Consider the following 25,166-nt stretch of genomic DNA (forward strand, 5'->3'; position numbering starts at 1 on the left):
CCTTGCCGAAAGTTCTCTTTGCCCCCAGCTGCCCATCTCTGCCTCTCCTACCAGTGTGCACGAATGTTTCTTCTTTAACTCCTTGGTTGTCAGACTTCCATACAGTTCAGTTTTCTGGCAGTTCTTCTTATTCTTTGTCTTTAAATTTATTTTTTTCTTTATTTTGGTTGTTTAAGGAGGCTCAGTGTATCTACCTATGCCTCCGTCTTGGCCAGTTGTTTTAACTTCATTTATAGGTAATCCTGCTTTTCTCATTGATGAAAATGCCACATTTAATTATTTATATATATTCACTTCTATAGCTGAATTCAGTTCGTTTGTATATTTCTGTTTATAGCAATTCATATCTTCATTTTTTAGATTGGATTTCCTAGAAATAGAATGAACATTTTAATATAATAAGTTATGTTACTTAAATATATATAATTAAGTTATATACATTTATTATAAGAATAAAATTTCAAGCCTAACAATTTACTATTCACATGTTTAGGTATGATTGAATTAAGAAATTATGTATGTGAGTTAGAGAGATGAGAGGGGAACAGAGTGAGGGAGAGAGAGAACATTGTAAGGTAGCTCACAATAGGTTGCTATGATTCTAAAACTTATAGTAAAAATAAAAAGCAATACAAACTAAGTGTATATGTGTGTGTGTGTGTGTGTGTATATATATATATATATATATTTTTTTTTACAAATCGAAGCAGTGAAGTCAATGCTACTTACACCATTATCCTCCTAGACTCTCTGTGTGGTGAGCCAGTCTTACTAGTCCCATTTAAAGATGGGTGGAAAGGTAAAAAGAAGGAAATCTGATTAAAGCCAAAAATGAATCAATGCAAGGACTGGAAAAAAACTTTAAAGTTGTTACTACAGATATCCTCATAAAAAAAACAGGCTAGACACTTGCTTGGCTTACATTTTCTTTTGGTGTTGTTAAAGAAGAGAAATGTACAGATCACAGCTAATGATGGACCTAGAAAAGCATTTTCAACAAAGCTTCCCAAAATAGCTTAATTTTACTTAAATTTTCTTAAAAATCTTTTTTTAGATCAAATATATCGTATTTTTTCTTTTTTCCTTTTTATTGAATTTATTGAGCTGACACTGGCTAACAAAATTATGCAGGTTTCAGGTGCACCGTTCCACAGCACATCTGTACACTGCACTGTGTTCGCCACCCCAAGTCGAGTATAATGGCTTAATTTTACTTCCAGCATTCAGCTGTGGGTAAAATGATCCTTTAGAGATTATTAATCAGAGGAATTTTAAATAAATCAAACTGAACCTTTAGAGCTATAGGGTAGGGCCAGTAGTATTTTCTCTATCTTTGCTTAGTTGTAGTCATGCCTGTATGTTTTTAACATTTTCATATAGGAACCTGGGAATAGATTCTAATCTAATAGTTCATTTCATATATCAAAAGGCATAGTACATATGTTATTTCCTTTCTGATTACATCTTTTCTAAATGTTCTTCTTCCACCAAAATTAAATTGCCTATTTTGTTGTTACTTTTCTCAAAGAGGAGGGTAATTTCATGCAGGTATTGTAGCCACTATCTGAACCCCTTGCTTTTTATGAAAACACAAATTCAAAAATGAATATCTAAAAAACTTGGGTTCTTTATTTCCTACTTGCTTGTGATGTTTCTTGTCTGTATTTATCAGATGAAAGATACTCTCTCTTTATCAGCAATATCACTATTATTTACCCACTTCCAAATTCTCATGCTTTCAGTGAAAAAAATCTGATCCCCAAATGGGACAAATCTCTAGTCTTTTATATTTGTTAAGACAGCTGCAAGTAATTACTTACTGTCTCTGTTATTTCCTTTTCCTTTGTCTCTAATTCCCCCTGTTATTATTATAAGTGCACACAATTTTTCCTTGATGTTTGTCCCCTTAAATATGCATAGTGCTTACGAAGGAGTTAAACAATTATCTGATTTTTCTAGTGCTTACTACTTAATTCGTATTTTTAATTTTTAATGTAATTCCCACTTTATAAACCAGAATTTTTCCTTTTATGTTAATGACTGTTGTATACCTTTCTCAGTATGGATTGTTCAATATGGCTTCTCCTATTTTATCTTAACTTCAGCAGCTTTTTCTTAGCTACAATCCCCTACAACCATAGGAGGCCTCCTTCCAAGTGACCAGCAAAAGTACAAGAGTCCCAAGGCCCTGGGGGAGCTTCTTTTCCTTCTCATTCATTTACACCAGCCTGAGATTCCTGGGTGCCACCTGCCTGCCAGGCTTTAGCAAGACCAGCATTGCCAGATATAAGGATTCTTCTATCTCAGGGCTCACTCCAGCTTGCTTAGTTCTGGGGTGCTTAGTTCTTGCTTAGTTCTGAGCAAAATTCCCTCGGATTCTCTGAAACTCTGCTGATAAGTAGTTTGTAAACCTTGCTCCTCATTCAAAACACTAACTGTAACTTACTTGGTTGAAGAGTCCAGTTTAGGTTCAAGCTATGCTAGGGAAACGCTATGTGTACTCTCTGTGTCCCACACCATCAGTAATCTTGGCACCGTATCATTTTCAACATCATCCTATGGATCAAGAAGTGGAAATCTGATGTGGATTCTGGCCCATGGGGTCCATGTGTTATGGATGTGGCAAACAAATTCACATGGACTGCAGAAGTCCTGTGGAGAAAAAGGGACAGCATGGCCACACTCTGAGTGAGAGAGGGCAGGCACTGACCCCTGCCTGGACAGGCTTTTATTGCTTTTCTGGGTACATTACATTGAGGATGGTCCTTATGTATTATGGTCCTTATGCTATAACCTTATCATGGAGGTTTGCTTTAGGTGGTTACATTTTACAGATAACAAAGGAGAGGAAGTTGCTAATTACTAAAAAGAAAAAGGATATTTGCAAATATAAAGGAAAAAGGTGGTTGAACTGGTTATACTCCATACTTGGGAGGTTTAGCATAGATTTTAGGAAGTTATTTTAAAGCTATGCAGTAAACATTTTCTGCCTCAATTCAGGGTGATGGAATTTTAGCAAAGAGCAAGCCTCAAAGCAGCCTAGGTACAATGCAGGCCTGTTTTCCCATGGGAAAGTCGATCCATGGGTTTGGCTTCCTGTGTGTTGACTCACGCCTGTCAGTTTTCCAATAGGGCTGGGCTGCATTCACCACGCCAAGTGGATCAGTTCCCTATAGAAATCACCTAGAAGAGATCTAGAGACCTCCCAGTCTTGGGTAGTCTGGATGTCAGACTGGAAGTCAGACTGGATGTTTTAGCAACATGCTTCTGCTTATACTTCCCTCACTGTACTACGCTGTTGCTACCTACCTCGCAGCCTTGGCCCATGGCACCCCTCTATTGCTAATGGTCTTCCCCCCTTAACATAGCAGCTAACTCCCTACTCATTCCTTATTTAAAGAGAGTTTTCTTTTTTTTTTATCAAATATGCATATACTTAGATCAAAGGGTCAGCTACTTCTACTTGGTATGTCAAGAACATGAACAGTCCCTAGTTTTCTTTTCCTGATACCCCACCCTAGAGACAGTTACTTCCCACTCTTCTGTCTTATTCTGTGGTGTTTACATTGTAGGCATTTTTTGTTGACTTCCTAGTATGGAAGGTTAGCATTGGGTTTCCTCTACTGCCACTCTGCCCTCTAATACTTATGGAATCGATGGTAAATACTTAGTGTGCCAATATGGAACAATTGTAGTTGGGTTTAGTAAACTTAGTGTTTATATTATTATTACATCATTCAGACTTGAGTCACAGTAAACTGTGATCACGTTTCCTTACCTGTACAACGTGTTCTCTCCTTTTTTTCCTGGACGTGAGAAGTTCCTTTTTTGGTTTGCTTATTTTACTATATACTTTAAAGAGGCCCACCTTGAATACTTGGCCAGTTACCTAAATCTCTCAATACTTTAATTCATATCTGTTGTCCTAACAGTTTTGCTCTCTGCAGTGAGCTCTCTCAGAACACTCTGACTTGCTTTAGTCTGTACAGGTTGCACTCCATACCTAGTGCACAGCTGCCACTTCCTGATTCCCATTTGCCAATATCTCAGGGATTTGCTTTGCTGCCAATCTGTGTTGGATCACTTGTTCTTGTTTCAACATTGCATTATCTTCTATTACTCTGAGGATAGTAAAGATAATTTTTTGAGATTTTTGTTCTTCTTGAATAGTCTCTGTTTCTTCCATGTTGCTTTTCTTCTCTGTTTATTTCCCTAGGATATTTAATAGTTCTGCTTCTGTTTAAGAGTAAGGGAATAAAACTTATTGGAAACTCTGAGCCTATGAGTGAAACTAATCAACAGAAGTAACATTATAGGGTAATTTGGCTTAGGTGATGTTGTAAAACTCCTGATTTCAGTGCTATTTTGTCTTTTTTTTAATGACTGAATAGTTTCTCCAGAAGAGACTCTTGCACTCTCCTGCCTGGAGGGCTGAAGCCTGAGCAGCCGACATTGTGAAGCTGAGTGGATAAAGCACACTAGAGTATGTGTGTGTTAAATTTCCATTTTTAGTAAAGCATACCTGCCCTTTACTTGTTCTCTTAGTCCAGAGAGCCTCTATGTTATCTTTTCTGAAAAATAAATCTCTATCTTCTGCTAAGGTAGAATGGTATAGAATGGGAATGAGATGAAATTGGAGAGAATTTTTTCAACATCTTTATACCAATTTTCTTATTAGCCCATATTATTCACCCCATTTTAGATGATCTCGCCAGTTACTAGGCCGATTGAAGATCTGATTTTATGCACCTGTTTAAAAATTTGTTTAATCTGTCTTTTCATATATAGTAAAAAACCTTGAGTCATTGTAATATGTTATCCATCTTATGTGACTATATTCAATTTGCTAATATTTTATTAGAATTGTGTATCTATACTCCAGAGCATGATTAGAAAGCAACTTTATTGTTTAGTCTTGTTCTTATGAGATTTTGATAATCAACTTTATCCTGTCTTGGAAAGTATTGCCTCTTTTTCTTGTCTCTGGAGAATCTGTATAAAATAGGAGTTATTGCTCTATAAGTATTAGGTAGAATTTTTATTACCGATTGAAGTTCTTTCATAAATATCAAATTATTCATAATTTCTCTATGTGTCAGTTATAATTATTGATCTCATTGAAATTTTCAAATTTATTGACATAAAGTTTTTCATATCTTTTTGTTACCTTTTTAATTCTGTAGGAACTGTAATGAAGCCCAAGTTTTCATTTCTTGCATTGGTTCTTTTCCATGTTCTTTTTTCATTATCTTCACTTTTAATACAATGTTTATAAATTTTATTATTCTTCTCAAAGAATCAAACTGTTGGTTTCTTGACCTTTTCTATTATGTTTATTTTCTGCTTCATTGATTTCCTCTTTTATTCTTATTATTGTCTTTTTTCTACTTTTAGGGGTATTTAATTTACTATTCTTTTCATAACTTCATGGTAAGGTTATTTTGGTACTATGTTTTAACCTGATTTCTAACATAGGCTTTAGTTGCATTCTTCAAGTTTATATATTTAAAAAAATTTTCATTTTAGACCTCCAGTCAAGATAGAGGTGTAGGTAGACACACTGTGCCTCTTTGCACAACCAAAACAAAGACAATAACAAATTTAAAAACAACCAGAAGTGACAGAAAATTGAACTGTATGGAAGTCCAACAACCAAGGAGTTAAGTAATTTCAGGGGAAATAAGGAAGGGATTTAGAGGAACCTATATAAAGGATACATGGACAACAACTGAGAAGGGTGGAAATGGCAGGGAGGGGGGAGGATGGGGGGTGGGATGGGATGGGAGTAATAGACAGAAAACTGTACTTGAAAAATAATAAATAAAAAAAATTAAAAAAAAAAAGAAACATTCATTCAGGTTGATAGGAGGGGCAGAGATGGGCAGCCAGACAGAGAGGACATGCAGCAAGGCAGCGGCTGGAAGACCGGGTGAGGCAGTGGCTTGCAGACTGGGCGGTCCCACATTCATGTGCACATAAACTGGGAGGAACATCTGGGGAGCAAGACTGACCACACAACCCAGGGTTCCAGTGTGGGGAAATAGAACCACAAAGCCTCAGATTGAAAACACCTGTGGGGGTTGAGGCAGCAGCAGGAAAAACTCCCAGCTTCACAGGAGAATTTGTTGGAGAGACCCACAGGGTACTAGAATATACACAAATTCACCCATTAAGGATCAGCACCAGAAAGGTCTAATTTGGTTGTGGGTAGCCAGGGAAGTGACTGAAAACTGGCAGAGTAGAGTGAGCAGCACTATTTTCTCTTGGGTCCCTTCCCCACATACAGCATCACAACGCAGTAACTTGGGTTGCCCCTCCCTGGTGAACACCTAAAACTCTGCCCCTTACTATGTAACAATCATGCTGAGACAAAAAAAAAACAACAAAAACAAAACAAAAAATCCAACAACAACAACAACAAAAATATGGCCCAAATGAAAGAACAGTTCAAAGCTCCAGAAAAAAATACAACTAAGTGATGAAGAGATAGCCAACCTAACAGATACACAATTCAAAACACTGGTTATCAGGATGCTCTAGGAACTCACTGGGTACTTCAACAGCATAAAAAAGACCCAGGCAGTATGCAGGTCACATTATGTGAAATAAGGAAAAATCTATATGGAACCAAAAGTGACAGGAAAAAAACAGGGCTCAAATCAGTTCTGAGCAGAAGGAAGAAATAAGCATTCAACTAGAACAGAATGAAGAAACAAGAATTCAAAAAAACTGGGAGAAGCTTAGGAACCTCCAGGACATCTTTAAACATTTCAACATCCAAATCATAGGGGTGCCAGAAGGAAAAGAGGAAGATCAAAAAACTAAAAACTTATTTGAACAAATAATGAAAGAGAACTTCCCCAATCTGGCAAAGGAAATGGACTTTCAGGAAGTCCAGGGAGTTCAGAGAGTCCCAAAGAAGTTGGATACAAGGAAGCACACTCCAAGGCACATCATAATTACATTACCCAAGATTAAAGAGAAGGAGAGAACCTTAAAAGCAGTGAGAGAAAAGGATTAGTTATTTACAAAGGAGTTCCCATAAGACTGTCAGCTGATTTCTTAAAAGAGACCTTATGGGCAAGAAGAGGCTGGAAAGAAGTATTCCAAGTCATGACAGGCAAGGACCTACATCCAAGATTACTGTATCCAGCAATGCTCTCATTTAGAATGGAAGGGCAGATAAAATGCTTCTCAGATAAGGTCAAGTTAAAGGAGTTCATCATCGCCCAGCCCTTATTCTATGAAATGCTAAAGGGACTTATCTAAGAAGAAGATAAAAAACATATACAGTAAAATGACAGCAAACTCAGTTATTAACAACCACACCTAAAACAAAAAACAAAAAGAAACTAAGCAAACAACTAGAACAGGAACAGAATCACAGAGATGGAGATCACATGGAGGCTTATCAGTGGGGAAGTGAGAGGTGGAGAGAGAGGGGAAAGGTACAGAGAATAAGTAGCATAAATGGTAGGTAGAAAATAGACAGGAGGAGATTAAGAATAGTATAGGAAATATAGAAGCCAAAGAACTTCTAAGTATGACAAATGGACATGAACTAAAGGGAGGGAATGCAGGTGGGAGGGGTGTGCAGGTCAGAGGGGAATAAAGGGGGGGAAATGGGACAACTGTAATTGCATAATCAATAAAAATATATTAAAAATAAATTTAAAAGCCCTGGCTGGTGTAGTTTAGTGGATTGAGCTCAGGCCTGGGAACCAAGGGATCTCAGTTCAATTCCCAGTCAGGGCACATGCCTGGGTTGCAGGCCAGTTCCCAGCAGGGGATGCACGAGACGCAACCATACATTGATGTTTCTCTCCCTCTCTCCTTCCCTTCTCCTCTAAACATCAATAAATAAAATCTTAAAAATAAATAAAAATAAGTAAATAAATAAATAAGATAAAACATTAAGATTTTTTTATTTAGTTCAGAGTATTTTCTTTTTAATTTTTTCTTTTGCATATGAACTACTTATAAATATGCTGCTTAAATTCTAAATACTTGATTGTTTTTCTAGTTAACTTTTTGCAATTAATTTGTAGTTTAATTGAATTATGATCTGGAAATATAATATGACCATAGTCAGTCCTCACAAAATCACTTGCCAAATTAGTGTGTGACAATAGTAATTTAATTGTGGTTCACTCCTATTTTGCCCATTAGTTTTTCATTTTAACAATTCTGAGGCTTTGGATAAGTCATTTACTTCTCTCAGACTTATTTTATGCACTTTAAAGTAGAAAGTTGGAAAGATGAACTCTAAAATCTCCTTTACAGTTCAAATATTCTGTTATTGTAAGTTACCTTTTATTTCTTAACTAGATTTCAGCAACATGATAGTTAAAAGAAATCCATAAAACAAATTTAATTATTTGTTCATATACCAAACAATTGTAATTGGCAGAATAGTTGACATTTCACCAAAGCATGGATGGAATTTTGGTTAATTAAGAATAAAGCATTGCACTTACATTCTTAAAAAGGGTATGTAATAGTTAATAATGTGTGCTGCCCTTGACTTTTAGGGTATGCCTGATTTTATGAGATCCTGAATGGAAACATTGAAATATCCCAACAAAAGTTATAACCTTATCATGAGTAAATCCAGGAAACAGTGGAATATTTCAAGAGAAAAGTGATTCTATCACAAATTTTAGCCTCAAGTCACAGAGTGCTTTCTTCCAAATGTAGGTTGCTCATTTTGTTAATAAGCGCTGTGCTTGTTAAAAAGACAAGTTTATTTCAGACTCTTGCAAATATTTCTTTCTTGCCCTGCGCATTGGAAATACTTGGTAATTTTTCTTCTGATAATGAAGTGTTTTGTTTTTTTATTGGGTTTTGTTTTTGGATTTGGGTCTTTGAGGAAGGAGTCTGGCTTTAGATGATTTTATTTTGTTTTGTTAACAGCCTTAGAGCTTTCTGGTTTTTTTAGATTAAAAAATAATAGTAGCTAGCTCTTCCAGTTTGTTAGGCATTGTATTAAAGCACACGGATTCTTTTAGGACTTGGGGTACTTTTTGGTACCTTGAAAATTGTAATATTTCTTTCTAAAAATTATAAATATATATTATACACACACATATATATATGTATATATATATACATATGTATATATATATATAATTATATATATATACACACATAATGAAAGGATACCCTCTGCCTTCTAGTCATTATTGACCTTGAACAAATGGACAACCAGGTATTTCCCCAGAAAAATTGGGTTTATTTGGGAGCAATGAATTTCAACTTGGAACATGTGGTCTAATGGCAAACCATGCACATGTCCTGAGAAACAAATGAGAGGCACTCTCAGAGGAGAGGAAGTTGGGAGAGCGACTGTAAACAGAGAGGTCTTCCTGTTGGACTCCCTGGATCCCCTGCCAACATAGGGAGTGAGAACTCCCTCTTTCAACCTCCAAACTTCATATTAAATGAGGGCTGTTTCTGTTTATTAATTTTTGCATTAATTAACATATCCATCACTTCACATAGTTATTTTTTTTTTCTTTTTGATGAGACCATGGAAGTTCTACTCACTCAGCAAATTTCAATTATACAACGTATTGTTTTCAGCCTTGGCCACCATGTTTTACATGAAATCTTCAGATCTTATTCACACTAGAGCTGGAAGTTGGTACCTCTTTACCAACCTCTCCCAATTTCCCCCAACTCCCAGTCATTGGCAACCACCTTTGTACTTTGTAGTCACTTTAATTTGTATTCTAGAGTCTTGGCTGACTTACATAGCTTCTATTGTGGTTTTACTTGGGAGAATCTTGGACACAGAAAACCTTAAATTTCATGTCAGTGAGTAAAATACTAGACCTTTCAGAGATTAGCCCAATGCATAGTTCTACATACAAAAACATATTTTATTTTCTTAAGTGATCATCTATATTTCCTCTTAGGAAAAAAAGAAGTTTTAAACCCACAATTTTGTAATGTTTCTTATTGCCAACCTCAGAACAAGATAATGAATCATGTCTAACAGTTTTCTCACCAAGACATAGTTATCCTTAATAACTATGTTATTATGTTATCGTGGCTTCTGTTATCACAGCTTCAGGCTCCCCTCCTGAAAGCCTGTCCTGCCTGTCCACAGTCACATATAAGTTTGCTTTATTTTTGGTATCCACTCTGTTCCTAGTGTCCTGTCTTCTTTTCTGGAATTAACATTGTAGATTCTTGCTTTCTTCCTTGGTCTTCATTTTCTTGAACTTAAAACTCCCTTTCTTCCTTCTCCATGCTCTGTGGCTGTAGCCAGTAAAACCACCCCCAACCTTAACCTTGGTTGCTCATATTTTCAACACTCTATTTCAAAATCCATGAAACTAAGTCTCAGAGAAGTAGTGTGGGTAGGATCTCACCTATTAAGGCCTCCTCTTTCCCAGGAAAAGAACCTGGACACAATACAGTTGTCTTCCTACTGGCATTTCTCCTTCTTCTTCTTTTTTTTAAAATAATCACCCAAGGATATACTTATTGATTTAAAAAGAAAGGGAGAAAAAGAGAGAAAGAACCGTTGATGTGAGAGAAAACATTGATCAATTGCCTCCCATTTGCGCCCCCACCAGGTACTGAACCTGCAACCTAGGTAAATGCCCTGACAGGGGATGGACTCACAACCTTGTGGTGAATAGGATGATGGTCCAACGGAGCCACTGGACCAGGGCCCTTCTGGCCTTTTTTTCACAGTTTAAATGGAAGATAATTTAAGAGGAAGAGCCTGAAGGAAAAAGAGGCTGCTTTACTTTACTTTTAGGTTCCAAATCTGTCTACCACCTCAGGCCATTAATTTAAATTTAAGAAGCTTAAGAATCTGTGACTCCTTGTCAGAGTCTTTTAATTTAGTCTCAGGATTTTTATCCTTAGTATTAGGAACATTTTTCTACTTAGGTAATTTCAAAATGCAAACAACAATAGCGACAACATGAGTACAAATATAACATTGATTGAGAAATAACTATGGTCCTAAGAACTTTTATATGCCTTCTCTCACCACACAGCATAAATAGCACAACAACATAATGAGCTAAATCCTGTCATAATCCTCATTTGAAAGAAGAGGAAAGAGGTTTAGAAAGGTAAATAAATTGCCTAAGGTCACATAGATAGCATATGTTGAAACTTGGGATAGCATCCAGTTCTGTCTGATTCTGAAACCCAGCTCTTAATTACTAGGAATTTTGCTTTTTTCTTTGCTCCATAGTTAAGATTCCTCAGTGATTTCTGAGATGTGTGGTTTGGCTTCATATTAATGCCAAATTAGAGGTTTTGCATGAAAAGGTTTTTATTTTAGGAAGGATGTGGCCAAGTATGTCCAAGCAGTAATAATATTTGACATATTTTCAGTATATGGCCTTCATATTGATCTTGCATAGATGCCTCCTATAAAGATGAAAAGTTTGATTTTTAGAGAAATCAAGGAACATTCCCAAGGTCAGATGTGAATGGCAGAATTAACACATGGGTTACAGTTTTTTGAGACTATGCTATTCTTTCTAATACAAGTGACTATGTGACTGCTTACCAGAATGATTCCAAAGTGTTTCTCAAATGTAACTTTAGCTGTGTGCTGGTTCTTGCATTTAAAAAATATATTTTATTGATTATGCTATTGGTTGTCACAGTTTTCACTCTTTGCTGCCCTCTACCTGGTATGCCACGTTTTCCATAGCAATCCTCCCTTCCTGCCTTAGCTCACATCCATGGGTCATGCATATACGTTCTTTAACTTCTCCATTTCCTGTACTGATCTTAATATCCTCCTGTCTATTTCATACATACCAATTTGTGCTTCTTAATCCCTGTACCTTTTTCCCCATTCTCTCTCTTCCCCCTCTCTTCTAATAACCCTCCAAATAATCTCCCTATCTATGATTCTGTTTCTGTTCTGTTTGTTTGCTTAGTTTGTTTTTTTTAGAGTTAATTGTTAATAGCTCTGAATTTATTGCCATTTTAATGTTCATAGTTATGATCTTCTTCATTTTCTTAAATAATTCCCTTTAACCTTTTATATAATAATGGCTTGGTGATGGTGAACTCTTTTAGCTTTACTTTGTCTGGGAAGCACTTTATCTGCCCTTCCATTCTAAGTGATAGCTTTGCTGAATAGTGTAATCTAGGTTGTAGGTATGGTGTTCTTTGGGTCCATCTTGTTTGGGACTCTCTGTGTTTCCTAGATTTGTATGTCTATTTCCTTCACCAAATCAAGGATGTTTTCTTTCATTATTTTTTCAAATAACTTTTCAATTTCTTCCCCTCTGCCAACCCAATGATTCAAATGTTGGCACTTTTGAAGATGTCCCAGAGGCTCCTCATTTTTTGAATTCTTTTTTCTTGCTGCTCTGATTTGTTTTCTTTCTTATGTTCCAAACCATTGATTTGATTATCAGCTTTATCCCCTCCACTGTTGGTTCTCTGTAGATTTTCCTTTATTTCTCTTAGTATAAACTTCATTTCTGCCTGGGTAGTGTTCTCTGCTGGGAACTTGCTGGCAACCCAGGAATGTGCCCTGACTGGGAATCAAACCACAATCCTCTGGTTTGCAGGCCCAAGCTCAATCTATTGAGCTACACCAGCCAGGGCCTGCCTGGGTATTTTTAATGCTGTGGTAGTACCCAGTGAGTTCATTAGGCATCCTCATAACCAATTTTTGAACTCTGCATCTGATAGGTTGCTGATCTCCATTTTGTTTAGTTCTTTTTCTGGAGTTTTGTTCTGTTCTTCCATTTGGGCCATGTTTCTTTATCTCCTCATTTTAGCATCCTCGCTATGTTTCTATGTATTAGGAGAGCTGCGTTGACTCCCTGCCATTGTAGAGTGGCCTACTGTAGAAAAAACTCACCTTACCTAATCATCAGGGTGGGGCAACCTGAGTCCCTGTTCTGTGGCTTTGTTGGGGAGCGTTCGGAGAGGTGACAATGCTGCTACCTGGCCAGGAGTTTTGTCCAGGAGGAAGCTGTCTCCTGGCACTCACCCTGGTGCCAGTTCTTCAATTTTCCCTGTATGCCACTGGTGCCCTTAAAGGTTTTGCCCTGGTGCTGAAGCCCAGAGGGAGTGAGTCGGCATAAGTCCTAAGTCCATTGCTGGCCGTTTAAGAGGAGACTCTTAAGAATCCACAATTTCTTCCATTGCCCCAAACCATGCTGGTTTTTATAGCCAGAAGTTATGGGGGCTCATCTTCCTAGTGTTGGAACCCTGGTTTGGGGGGTCTGGTGTGGAGCTGAGATTCTTTGCACCTGAGGTATTCTCATTCTCCATCCCCATTTTTATCCACTACACATGTGTGTGGGACCACTCATTCTATGTCTCTACTCCTCTCAGTGCCTCTCTATGTCTCCACCCCTCCTACCTGTCTGGATGAGTGTGGTTTATTTAATTCCTTGGTTGTCAGACTTCTATATAGCTCCATTTCCTTATGATTAAGGCTGATATCTGTTCTGCAGTCTTGTAATTTTTGCTGTGGTTGTGCAAGGAGTAAGCCATGTTTACATATGCCTCAATCTTGAATGAAAGTCTCCTACTTTTTGGAGATGATAAGAGGAAGTATCCTAAGACTATTTTGAACATTTTATATATAGAAGAATTCCAGTTTCCATTCATGATCTTGTGTGCCAATAGAGACTGGTATTTCCTAGAACTTCATGAAGAAATCTCTCCTTAGTCACCAGGAGAAAAGGAACCTTGGATGCCTTTATATCTATTATTCCTGCCACATCCCCTGCACATTATTAAAAGGCAGCCTTCTACAGACTTCCAAGTGTAGCACCTTCTGGTGTGGCATTTGGTTCCACTCCACCAAATCTGTGGAAGACTCTCTGTCACAGATTTCAGTTTTTGTCCCATGTGATATGTTAAATTGCACTGACAAATTATGTTAGTAGCATTTTATGTCTATTGGGAGTACATCACTTTTCACAATTGTTGCAGTGGGTCATAGTGATTCCTTAGTGAGAATTTTAATTAAAAGGGAAACTTTTGGGGGGTGATGCTACCTTAGGCAGAATAGAAAGTGCCAGCTCCTCAGCAGAACCCAAGCAAATAAAAACCTTACATGTGGCAGTTATTAGCTCTGCTTACTTACATAAACTTTCTGAAATGGGTTTGCAACACTATTCTTCAAAATACTAGGGCAGAACGTCACTCAGTGTTTAAATCCTAATCGAGGTCCTCCTTACAAACAGCCTTGTATAGTTGTCAAAAGCAACCGCAAAGGCAAATTCTTAACAAGTGACTGATTATGAAAGTGAAATCATTACTAGACACATAAGGGAAGCTGTCTTTGCAAATTCTTCAAGACAAGAAAGGAAAAGGAGCAACATTTTGCATGTTATCTAATTTTCAATAATGAGCTAATAAATCAGGTTCTAGGGGAAAGAAAAAGAATGCCCTGGTTCATAGCTTTTTTCAGTTTCTATGGTCTAAGTATTCCCTCCATGGCTGATATCAGGCTATGGACATAATGTCACTCCACTCAGAATTTAAAAGAAATGCACACATTTGCTTCTCATGAGCAAAAAGACCTGGCTATTGCAAATCACTGAATCCTTGCAGTAACTTGATGAGGTAGGTGTTATAATGTGAGATGTTTAAGCCATTTACCCCTAGTCACAACAGCTAGGAAATTGTAGCACTTGAATTGCAGTTGAAATAGTCAGATGTGACTGATCGTGAGTTCTGTACTTTTTATGCCGGATCCCACTGCGCCTTTCCTGTGCCAGGCATTGAAGACACATCATCCTGGTAACACCTAAAATTAATGGAGAAAGAATGCATGAAGCCTCCACACTTGGCCTTAGGTTGTTTCTTTACCCATCTACGGGGGAAACGGGAAAGAAGTTTTCAGGATTTCTAAGAAAGGTAAAATAGAAAGAGATTTACTGAATTCAAAAATATGAAGAAGTGGAAAGGAAATATCTAATGTACCTTCCTGTGTTTCTGTTTTTGTTTTTTGTATATATATACTTATGCATTGCTTAAAATAGTTGGGGACTGAATTATATCCAAGACTTTCTTGAATGAAGAAGAATTCATTGTAATTATGCCCCTATTCCGTACTATTTTGCTAGAGAAATCTGAGCCCATTTTGCTTTTCTAGTTTGTCTCAGGAAGAATTTGATAATGCCACAGGATAATATAAAACAACAAAGAAATGGGCCCATTTTCAAATCCCACCCAAGGTGATCAAAGGTGTTTCATTTTATTTTGATTGATTTCTCATCTGCTCCTATTCCCTGTTTAATTGGAAAGAATTGGCAGAGAATGCTTAGTGTCTAAACCTATTAGAATCAATTCCAAATTTTGTTTAGAAAACTTAGATGAGCACTCAGGCTTACAGCCTTAACAAAGCCTAGGATGCTGTACTTTTTATAACTAGGTTACCTGGAATAAGTGACTTTCCTAAAATTGTGCTGAAGTCTTGCAAGCATTTACAACATTGCCAGATAGATTCTTATGGAGGTTTTAATGCCTCAGTGGCCTGAAAGAATGAAAGGACCTCTCCAAGTAGCTAATTTACCACCTGCCTAGTGCTGTGTCCATGTCAGTTACACAGTTGAAAGAGAGCTAAATTGTGTTTTTGCCTGCAGTCCCTGGTCAAATCGATTCTGTCCCGAGGCTGGTACAGCATTATGGAGAGACAGGCTTAGAGGCTCAGATAATTGCAACTGTTAGTGAAAACTATGGTATCTCAAAATGAGTGCTGGGTTATCTGGATTCTGAATAGAAATTCTAGGAAATCTAGAAGTTCGTGTGGACAATGTGTGGGAGGCAGATGATGGGGAAAAGACTCTCCTGAAGGTCTTCATTTTCTGATATTGACTGTGAGTTGTGGGTGAACTTTGGTGACAAGGTCAACAAACACCAGGGCCTGTGATCTTCAGAGTCAGTGAGATTTGATGAGGAGTTGCTTCCTTCAGAGCCCTAATGGGAAGTTTTCCCAAAACTGCTTGACTGTTCTTCATGTGGGCTGATCAGCCATGGCCATCAAAGTGGGTAAGGGTGTGGACTCTGGAATCTGAGTGTTTGGGTTCAAATTCCAGCTGTATGATCTGGGACAAGCAACTTAACTTTTTTGTGCCTAAATTTTATCATCTGAAAAAAACTGGGATAGTACTAAGTCGTAGACTCATATGCTATATGACTGGAGGTAAATGGTATATAAGTGCTCACCTGGTAAATCTACCCAAACTGGGTGCTGTAGTGAATGATCTCAGTGTTTGGGCCATACCTTCTTGCATTCACTTCTCTGCATGGTGAAGACTGTTATGACAAGCACCAGCCAGGGGTCTTTTTTTTCTAGTCTTGGGTTGTTCTGCACGAAAGACCAGCCAGAAGTTCTGAAAGTTCTCCTGGAATAAGCCCCAAGTCAATGAAAGAAAGGATGTTGTTGGATAAATAGCAAGCTTCCTTGTCCTTCGGTTGCGATAATTTTGGAGTACGTTCTATTGATGTGGTTTCCTAACGCTTTCCAGGGAGATTAAGCCCAAGTGGTGACTGGCTTGATAACACATAACGTCCCTCTCTCTCTCCCTCTCTCCCTTCTTCTCTCCCCTTCTTGTTACACTACTCTTCTTCCTCTACTATGGTTTCCTGGAATCAACTCTCAAGCTACTTGCATATAAATGGTTTTGAACTGAGTGCATAAAAACTTTCATAGAGATAATATTGCTTTCTTTAGAATCGCTAATGGGCTAATATAGGTTTTTATGCTTCTGTATTTATATATACAGTTTTTTTTAAGTAGGATAAGTTCTGAACCTAGAGACAGAGAACCCAAGTTACTGACAAATTCGATAAATGCATTTTTAAAAGTTCTCAGTTTTATCATGTGATACTACTTTTATCATATTGTAATAAATGAGGTAATGCACATAAAACGATTCTACAAAGGCTACATTTATTGTATCATTGGGGCTTTGTTTTTCTCTTAGAATTTTTACCACTGGACAAGGATTTGTTGAGTGTAATTCTACAAGGTTAGATTATTTCTTAGTGTTAAAAACAAATATTTTGGCCATATATTATAGCCATGTTATGACTTACCTTCTGTTATTCAATTTTGATTAGCATTTTAATTTCAACTTTTAAAACCTTGAACTTCCTTGTCATTGTGGCAGCTGACTGGTGGTGACCTAGCCACAGTTTGGATGTCTAGTAATAGGCAGGGAAATATGGGTTTTTGAGCCGTGTGGTCCAGATCCTTGTATCTACCTGTAAGTTGTAAACTGCAGGAGACATTTCCATTAATAATGTTAAAAATATTTCTTTTTTCATTACACAAACAGTTCATGTGGTGCCTGACTAATTTTGCCAAGTATGAGTTTACAAAATTACTATGCCATAGGCAAATTCAAACCTTATTATAGCGTTTTCTTGTGACTCAAAAGTATTGAAAAAGAAATACAAAACCATAAAAAGGAGCATTATATTACTTATTATATTAGCTAGTTTGGGAAAAACTGATCATTAAGAAGTCCAATTACTTAAAGAAATTGTTTTAGACAAGTTAAAAAGCAATGCATAATTATTTTCTGAAATTTTGCAAAATAACAATAAAATAATCAGGGGAAATCATCTATTTTCCCATTGAGAATTGAGAACCCTTGAGAGAAGAGAACAGTACTGTTTGGATGTATTTTCGTCCTATTGTACATATTTTTTACAGTGTTGATTATATTATGTAATGTGTATTTTACCATAACACAAAAATCTGGGTATGCATCTGGGCTTATTCAGCAGGCAAGTCTCAAGGCTAAGAACTATCATCCCAGTTCTCACTTGCTTTGTGGCTTCCACGACCCTCCTGGGCTGTTCCTCCACTCTGGTTTTTTTCCCTCTGCCCCAACCCTAGCTCCAAACCTCTCAGGATACTGTCCCTGAAGCAATCAGGTGCCTGAGTTCTGTCACTTCGGATCCATTTTTAGAGAGAGGGGAAGGGAAGGAGAAAAAGAGGGAGAGAAACATCAGTGGGTGGTTGCCTCTCACATGCCCCTCACTGGGGACTTGGCCCACAACCCAGGTGTGTGCCCTGACTGGGAATTGAACCTACGACCCTTTGGTTCATAGGCCTGCGCTCCATCCACTGAGCCACACCAGCCAGGGCTAAAATATATGTTTTTAAATTATCAATATAACAAAGAAGCTAGTGGGAGGCAATTTTAAATCATAATACTACTTCCTTTTCTAGAGACTGAGCCAGCAAGTCACTTTAAGGAACAAAACTTATTATGAGGGAAAAAAAAAAGATTGACCGCTTTAGTTATGTAAATGCTTGTACTGTCTGTTCAAACTTTTTCTATCTCTCCTTGAAATGCAGACCAGAGCATTCTGGTTTTAGCAAAGTCTCTTCTTCTTCTCCCTTGACCTGTTGTGAATGTTGTGAACGAACTTTTCATCAGAAGTCTAGAAGCTTTGTGGGAGTGAAGAGACTAATGCCCCAGCTCCTTCTCCTTAAGATTTGGCATTAGACAGATTTGGACAAACAAACAAATGTCCCTGGCTGCGGCTTCGTGACAGAAAAGAACCACAATAGTGAGAGGTGAGAACTCACGGTGAGAAAAAGTAAGTTTGAGTTTCAACAAGTGTTAAACAAGGTTCTAAGGCAGGTTTGGCCTCAGCAAGTCCTGAACTGAGCCTCCACGTGGTCCCAGGCCTGGCTAGCATGGCACTGGGGTCATGACTAGGCTATGACAATGTGGACCTAAGGATGCGAAAGTACATGGGCTTTTCTGCAGCTGTGGAAGCCGGGGGCCATTGTAGCCATCCTGCCTGTGACAGTGCCAACAGTGCGTCCTCTGAGTCGAGGTCAGCCCTCTCACTGAGGGGATGATGGAAATCCTCTAGCCTGTGTGACTGTGATTAGGGGTCACACGGGTTACAAAACTTCCTGCCAATACAGGCATTCGGGTTTGTGAGTGACTAATTAGAATAATAAAAAGGATGTGGCTATCTTTACACCTCTAAGCTGGTGAAGCAAGTTACTATTACTCAAGCATTTTTCGTGTTATTACAAATTTTAATGTCTTCCTAGCAGTGTACTGAGAGAATACATCGTATTTTATTTTTTCATTTCTTCGTTATTGAACATTAAGGTCTTTTGCATTAAACATTTCTAATGTTTAGCACTGTTATCTAAGAGTAGTAGAAATATATTTTCTAGTGTTAAAAATACATGGTGTAATGTAAAACAAGGCATTTAGAACACAAGCAAGCATTATTCGTTAGGTCATGATGAATTCACCTTCTTTCTTTTATTTGAGGGGCACTGGGGATCTCTGCCAAGGTGGGGCATGATAGGGGGAGGGAACACAGAGAAGCAAATGAAGTCCATGCTTGAGTCCAGATTTTCCAGGACACCTTTGATCAGAAGGAGAGTCCAGGATAGTAGTATAGTCTGCTGGGTGGAAGGTCCGCATCTGTTAGATGTAAAGGACTACTGCTCTCTCCAACCAGTCCCCAGCAACAAGCACATAGTAAGTGCCTGGTATGTATCTTGTGAATCTTTGGATGAATGAATATTTCCACTGAGCCCTCAGGGAACACATTTCAAGCCTATGCAAGCATTCCAGAATTAAAGAATCAGATTTGCACAAATTTACCACATAATTTTGAAAGTGCTAGTTAACCTCTGAAAGACCATTTTCTTGTATGACAAATGGTGATGGTATCTGTACTTACCTATACAAAAAACATAATATTATAACACAAATACGTCCATGTGATTCCTCCTCATGTTATGTTATGTTATGTTATTTCAAGATATTATTTTCCCTGAATGTGGTTATGTGATCTACACCTGGATGTAAAAAGCAGCAACTACAAAAATGAAACAAAACCCCACTATTACCAAAGAAAATAATAACTATATAGTTCATGGCCATAAATAATACTTTGTGGTAGCTAAGAGACTATGTGAGGCCTGTATTTCTGAGTGCATATTATTACTTTTGTTTGATGTCTCTGTAACATCCATTCGTTTGAGAACTGTGGCATAATGAGACCGTGGGTGCCACTTTTAAAATTGGAGAGTTCGTGGGACAGTAAATTGGGCTTTGTTTTGTTTGTTTCCAGAAGACATTTGCCATTGCTGTGTTCTGGCAACATGTTGGCCTGAGTGGCCGTTGTGCAGTCAGGCCCAGCTACCTCACTGTGAGAAGCGGCCTGTTTGGAGCCCCAGCCCTGAGAAGGTTGATTATGGGGTTATCCTTTACATTTATGTACCTTTTTTTGTAGACACTGGGAAATACGTTTTCTGCTACAACATAGAGGTTGGATTTAGAAGTTCTGTTTTTGTGGGCATTAAAAGGAAACATTAATTGAGCAGTGAGATAAAGCTCTGGACACAAGATAAGTGGTGATAAAAAACGGTATCTTAAAAGGGATTAGATCTCTATCAACAAAATGCATTTAGTATATATTATCATATGCAAATCCCAGTGTAGCCCTTTGGGGCAAGTTGGAGAGATATTATTCTTTTTCAAAATTTAGGGACAGAAACTCAAAAAAATTAGGGGTCACGTCTACGGCAATAGAATTTGTAACTGAAGACTGGAGTGTGGGTTTTCTCACTCTCCTCTGCCGCTTCACCACAGGGCTGCTGAAGGTGCCAGAGTCTTAGAATCTTTATGTCTTCGTCTACAGAGTTGTTCAATCACAGTTTGAGAGTATTTTGGCAAAAGAAAGAATGTCTTTTCTGAAATGCAGATCCATTAATGTATTTATGTCACCAGTACAGCTCCATCTACAAACTCTTACAAATAACATGAAAGCTTTAGGCAGTTCTTTCATTTCTTTCTTCTCTCCCCTTTCCCTCTTTGCAGGTCCAGAGAGAATTATTTTTACGATGCCATATCCAGGGAAAAAGAAACATAGAAATTCTTGTTCTTCATCAAAGCTATTACTCTGGCTGCTTTTTACTTAAATTTGAACAAATGCATTTTGTACACTTGATAGTTTATCCCAGCTCCTTCTCATATATGCTCAGAGATTTTAAAGTTTTCTCTTCTGTTTTTCCAGCCACAAATCTTCTTAATAGTAACTTGCAACAAGAGATAGTTCTGTTCTCTTTGGAATGCTCTCTACACAGAAAAGCCTGGGAGAAAAGTTGTAGCATATGTTAGAGACCCCAGCTACTAGGATCTGAGCCAGAAGAAGCAGCATGCAGTAGGCAAAGGTGATTTTCTCTGTTTTCAGGCTCAGTTCCTTTCTTTGAAAACTCCATTCTTGTAGCCAGGAAAAGGCAATAGACTTGGCCCTGAAACAGATGCATTCAGATTTTTGGGTTGTTAGAGCACAAGTGAGAAGGCAGACCGAAAGTAGACAAAATAAGTGTGTGTGCATATGTGTACACACATGTACACACAAGTATAGAGGGTCAAAACTTGAGAACCTGATGTAATCTGTAAAACATAATTCATTTTCAGCTCCAGGTAAAAATGATGAAAAGTAAGTACTATGTATCTGTAGTTCAGGAGGTCTGCAAACTTTTTCTAAATCATAGTTAACATACATATTATATTAATTTCTTGTGTACAATGTAGAAAGATTTTGCACTTATATACCTTACAAAGTGATCACCACAGAAAGTCTACTTTCCATCTGCCACCATAAAAAGGTTATTGTGATATAATTGTGATATAATTGACTGTATTCCGTATGCTCAGCTTTACATCCTCTTGACACCCTCATGTTGTAACTGTAAGTTTGTAACTCTTAATCCTCTTCACCTTTGGGCATACCCTCACCACCCAACACTCTGACAACTATCACTTTTTTTTATATTTATGAGTCTGTTTGTTTTGTTTGTTTATGTGGTTAGTGTTTTTAGATTCCACAAAAGTAAAATGATATAGTATTTGTCTTTCACTGACTTATTTTGCTTACCATAATACCCTTTTGATCTATCCATGTTTTCACAAATGTCAAGATTGTCTTCTTTTTCCTGGTTGAGTAGTGTTCCCCAGTGTGTGCATACACAAAAATATATATACCCACTTCTTTTTTTAAAAAAATATTTATTTATTTTTAGAGAGAGGGAAAGGGAAGGAGAAAGAGAGGGAGAGAAACATTAAAGTGTGGTTGCCTCTCATGTGCCCCCTACTGGGGACCTGGCCGGCAACCCAGGCATGTGCCCTAGACTGCAAATTGAACTGGCAACCCTTTGGTTCACAGTCTCGTGCTCAATTCACTGAGCCACACCAGCCAGGGCTATACCCACTGCTTCTCTATTGATTTATCTATTGATGAACACCTAAGTTGCTTCTATGTCTTGGCTATTATAAATAATGCTGCAGTGAACATAGGGGTGCATATATCTTTTTGAATTAGTGTTGATTTTCTTCAGTTAAGAGTCCAGAAGTGGAATTGCTGGGTCCTTCTTTGTTTCTTCTTATAGCCTTTGTATTTTCTCTATTATAAGTATTGCTTTTCAGCTCTTTGCTTTTTGTTTCCATTTTCATGAAATACTTTTTTCCATCCTTTTACTTTTAGCTTGTGTGTCTTTTAATCTGGAGTCTCATGTAGGTGGCACATGTAAGGGCCTTGTTTTTTTATCCATTCAGTCACATTATATTTTCTCAGTGTATCACTTAGCCAATTTACATGTAAAGAAAGTATTGATAGGCACTGTAGTGTGCACTTGATGTTTTAATTGTTTTCACACCAGATTTAAAGTGCTTGGTCTACTATCTTAATATATATTTTGCCTTTACTGGTGACAGATTTTTTCATATATTTTTATATTTCTAGTTTTGCTTTTCTGGTTAAAAAATTCCCTTTAATATTTCTTGCAATGCTGATTTAGTGGTGATAAACCCCTTTAGCTTTTGCTTGTCTGGGAAAATCTTGATATCTCTTTCAATTCTGAATGATAACCTTGCTGTGTAGAGTGTTCTTGGTTGTAGATCTTTCCCTTTCATCATGTTGAATATATTGTGCCACTCCCTTCTGGCCTTCAAAGTCTCTGTTGAAAAGTCAGCTGATAGTCTTATGGGCATTCTCTTGTATGTAACTGGTTGGTTTTCTCTTGCTGCTCTTAAGATTCTCTCATTATCTTTAGTTTTTAACAATTTAATTATAATGTCTTTTAGTATGGGTCCCTTTGCGTTCATCTTGTTTGGGATTCTCTGTGCTTTTTGGATTTGGATGTCTGTTTCTTTCACCAGGTTAGGGAAGTTTTCAGCCATTATTTCTTCAAATAGGTTTTCTGTCCCTTTCTCTCTCTTTTGTCCTTCTACACCCCCTCTGATTTCAGTTAGTACAGTTGGCATTGTCCCAAAGGTCCCTCATTTTTTAAAATTCTTTTTTCTTTTTGGCCTTCCAATTGGATAATTTCCACTGCCCTGTCTTCCTGATTGCTTATTCATTCTTATGCATTATCTATTTAGATGATTCTTTCCCATTTATTTTTTATTTTAGTTGTCATTGTCTTTAGTTCTGATAGATCTATTTTTTAATAACTTTTATCTCTTTGTTGAAGTTCTCACTAAGTTTATACACTTGTCTGAAGAATTGATGAGCACATTTATGACTATTACTTTGAATTCTTTATCTAGCAAACAGCTTACCTCAGTTTCATTTTGTTCTTTTCTGGCTTTTTGTCTTGTTTTTGTTTGTTTGTTTGAACATATTCTTTTTCTTCTCATTTTGCCTATTTGTTTCCATGTATTAGATAGGTCAGCTAAATCTTCTGGTCTTGAAACAGTGGCCTTATTTAGAAGATGTCCTGTGGGTCCTAGTGGTGATATCCCTTTGTCACCATAGCCAGATGCTCTGAAGGTGTAGCCTGGGTTGTCTAGTGTGGCTGCTTATTGTGGCTGAACCAACTTTCATGGACACATTGGCAGGTGAGGCTGGTCTCTGATCTGCTGGCTATGAGGTCTGGCCACAACTATTGTGGGCTCACTGTTGCACAGGGCAAATCTTTAGTGTGACTGGCTATGAGGCCCAGTCACGCTGTTGCAGACACACTGCTCTGTGCTGGTGCTGACTAAGGGCACCCACTGGGTGTGGCATGGCAGGAGCTGCTTTGGAGGGGTGCCAGCCTAGGTGGATCCTGAGGGAAGTGCTCAGGTGGGGTAAACAATGTTATTAAGTTTAATGAAGAGTGTCAGAAATGGCTCCTTCCAATGTCAGACTAACCAGGTTAAAGAAAAGTGAAAATGGTGCCTACCAGCACCTCTTACTCAAGAGAAATGTCTGATAGATCTCTGCCCCTCACTACACATCCCAAAATTAGTTAATGTACCACTTTTATGTATGACCCAGTTGGTTTTCAAACTGCTGACTCAGTGCCAGGTCTCAGAAAGAGCACAATCTGGGTTTCCTACCACCCTCTGGCTGTCCCAGATGTAAGCTCTACTGGTTTTCAAAGCCATATATTATGGGGATTCCTCTTCCTGGTCCAGGTCCCCCAGGATAGGGATTGGACAACTCTCTCTTCAGGGACAAACTCTGTGGTTGTGATATCCCTCATATGAGTCCCTATATGGGAAATGGAGGGTAGTATAGGTCCTGACTAGACTTAGTCTGTGCTCTTCCTACCCACTTCAACGTGACTTTCTTTGTATGCATAGTTGTAGAAATCTGTTCTGCTAGTCTTTAGGTTATTCCCAGAGATAGCTATCTTATATGTAGTTACAGTTTTGGTGTTGATGAGAGGAAGTAAGTTCAGGATCTTCTTACTCTGCCATTGTGAACTTGAAATCAGGAGCCTTGCTCTTAAAAGCTAATTTAGCTTTGCTGTGAAATGTCATTCCTTATGGTTGTTGTACTTCCCCTCAAGAAATATGTGTCTAGATCAGATTGCTCAGTCACTGCCCCTCCATGTGATCTTAAAAAGCTTTGTAAAAAGGCTCTTTTATAGGCCAGTGATTTGTTAACCACCCTTTCTTGTTGTTGTTGAGGATAAATTAACAGCATTTGAATTTTCTTAGAGTCAGCAAAGTGTTGAAGTATGTAATCAGATTGACTCATTATGTATATTAGCTATAGCTTGTAAATGAAATCTAAGCCTTAGTTAGTGTGTCTCAGTTGGTCGGAGCATTCTCCCACAATCAAAAGGTTTTGGGTATGATTCCTGGTCAGAGAATGTACTTAGATTGTGGCCTCCATCCTTGCTCTGGGCATGTAGGGGAGTCAACCAATCAATGTTTCTC

Source organism: Sturnira hondurensis, unplaced genomic scaffold (assembly GCF_014824575.4).
Source record: "Sturnira hondurensis isolate 20B ecotype Veracruz unplaced genomic scaffold, ASM1482457v3 Scaffold0022566, whole genome shotgun sequence".
NCBI classification, from domain to species: Eukaryota; Metazoa; Chordata; class Mammalia; order Chiroptera; family Phyllostomidae; genus Sturnira; species Sturnira hondurensis.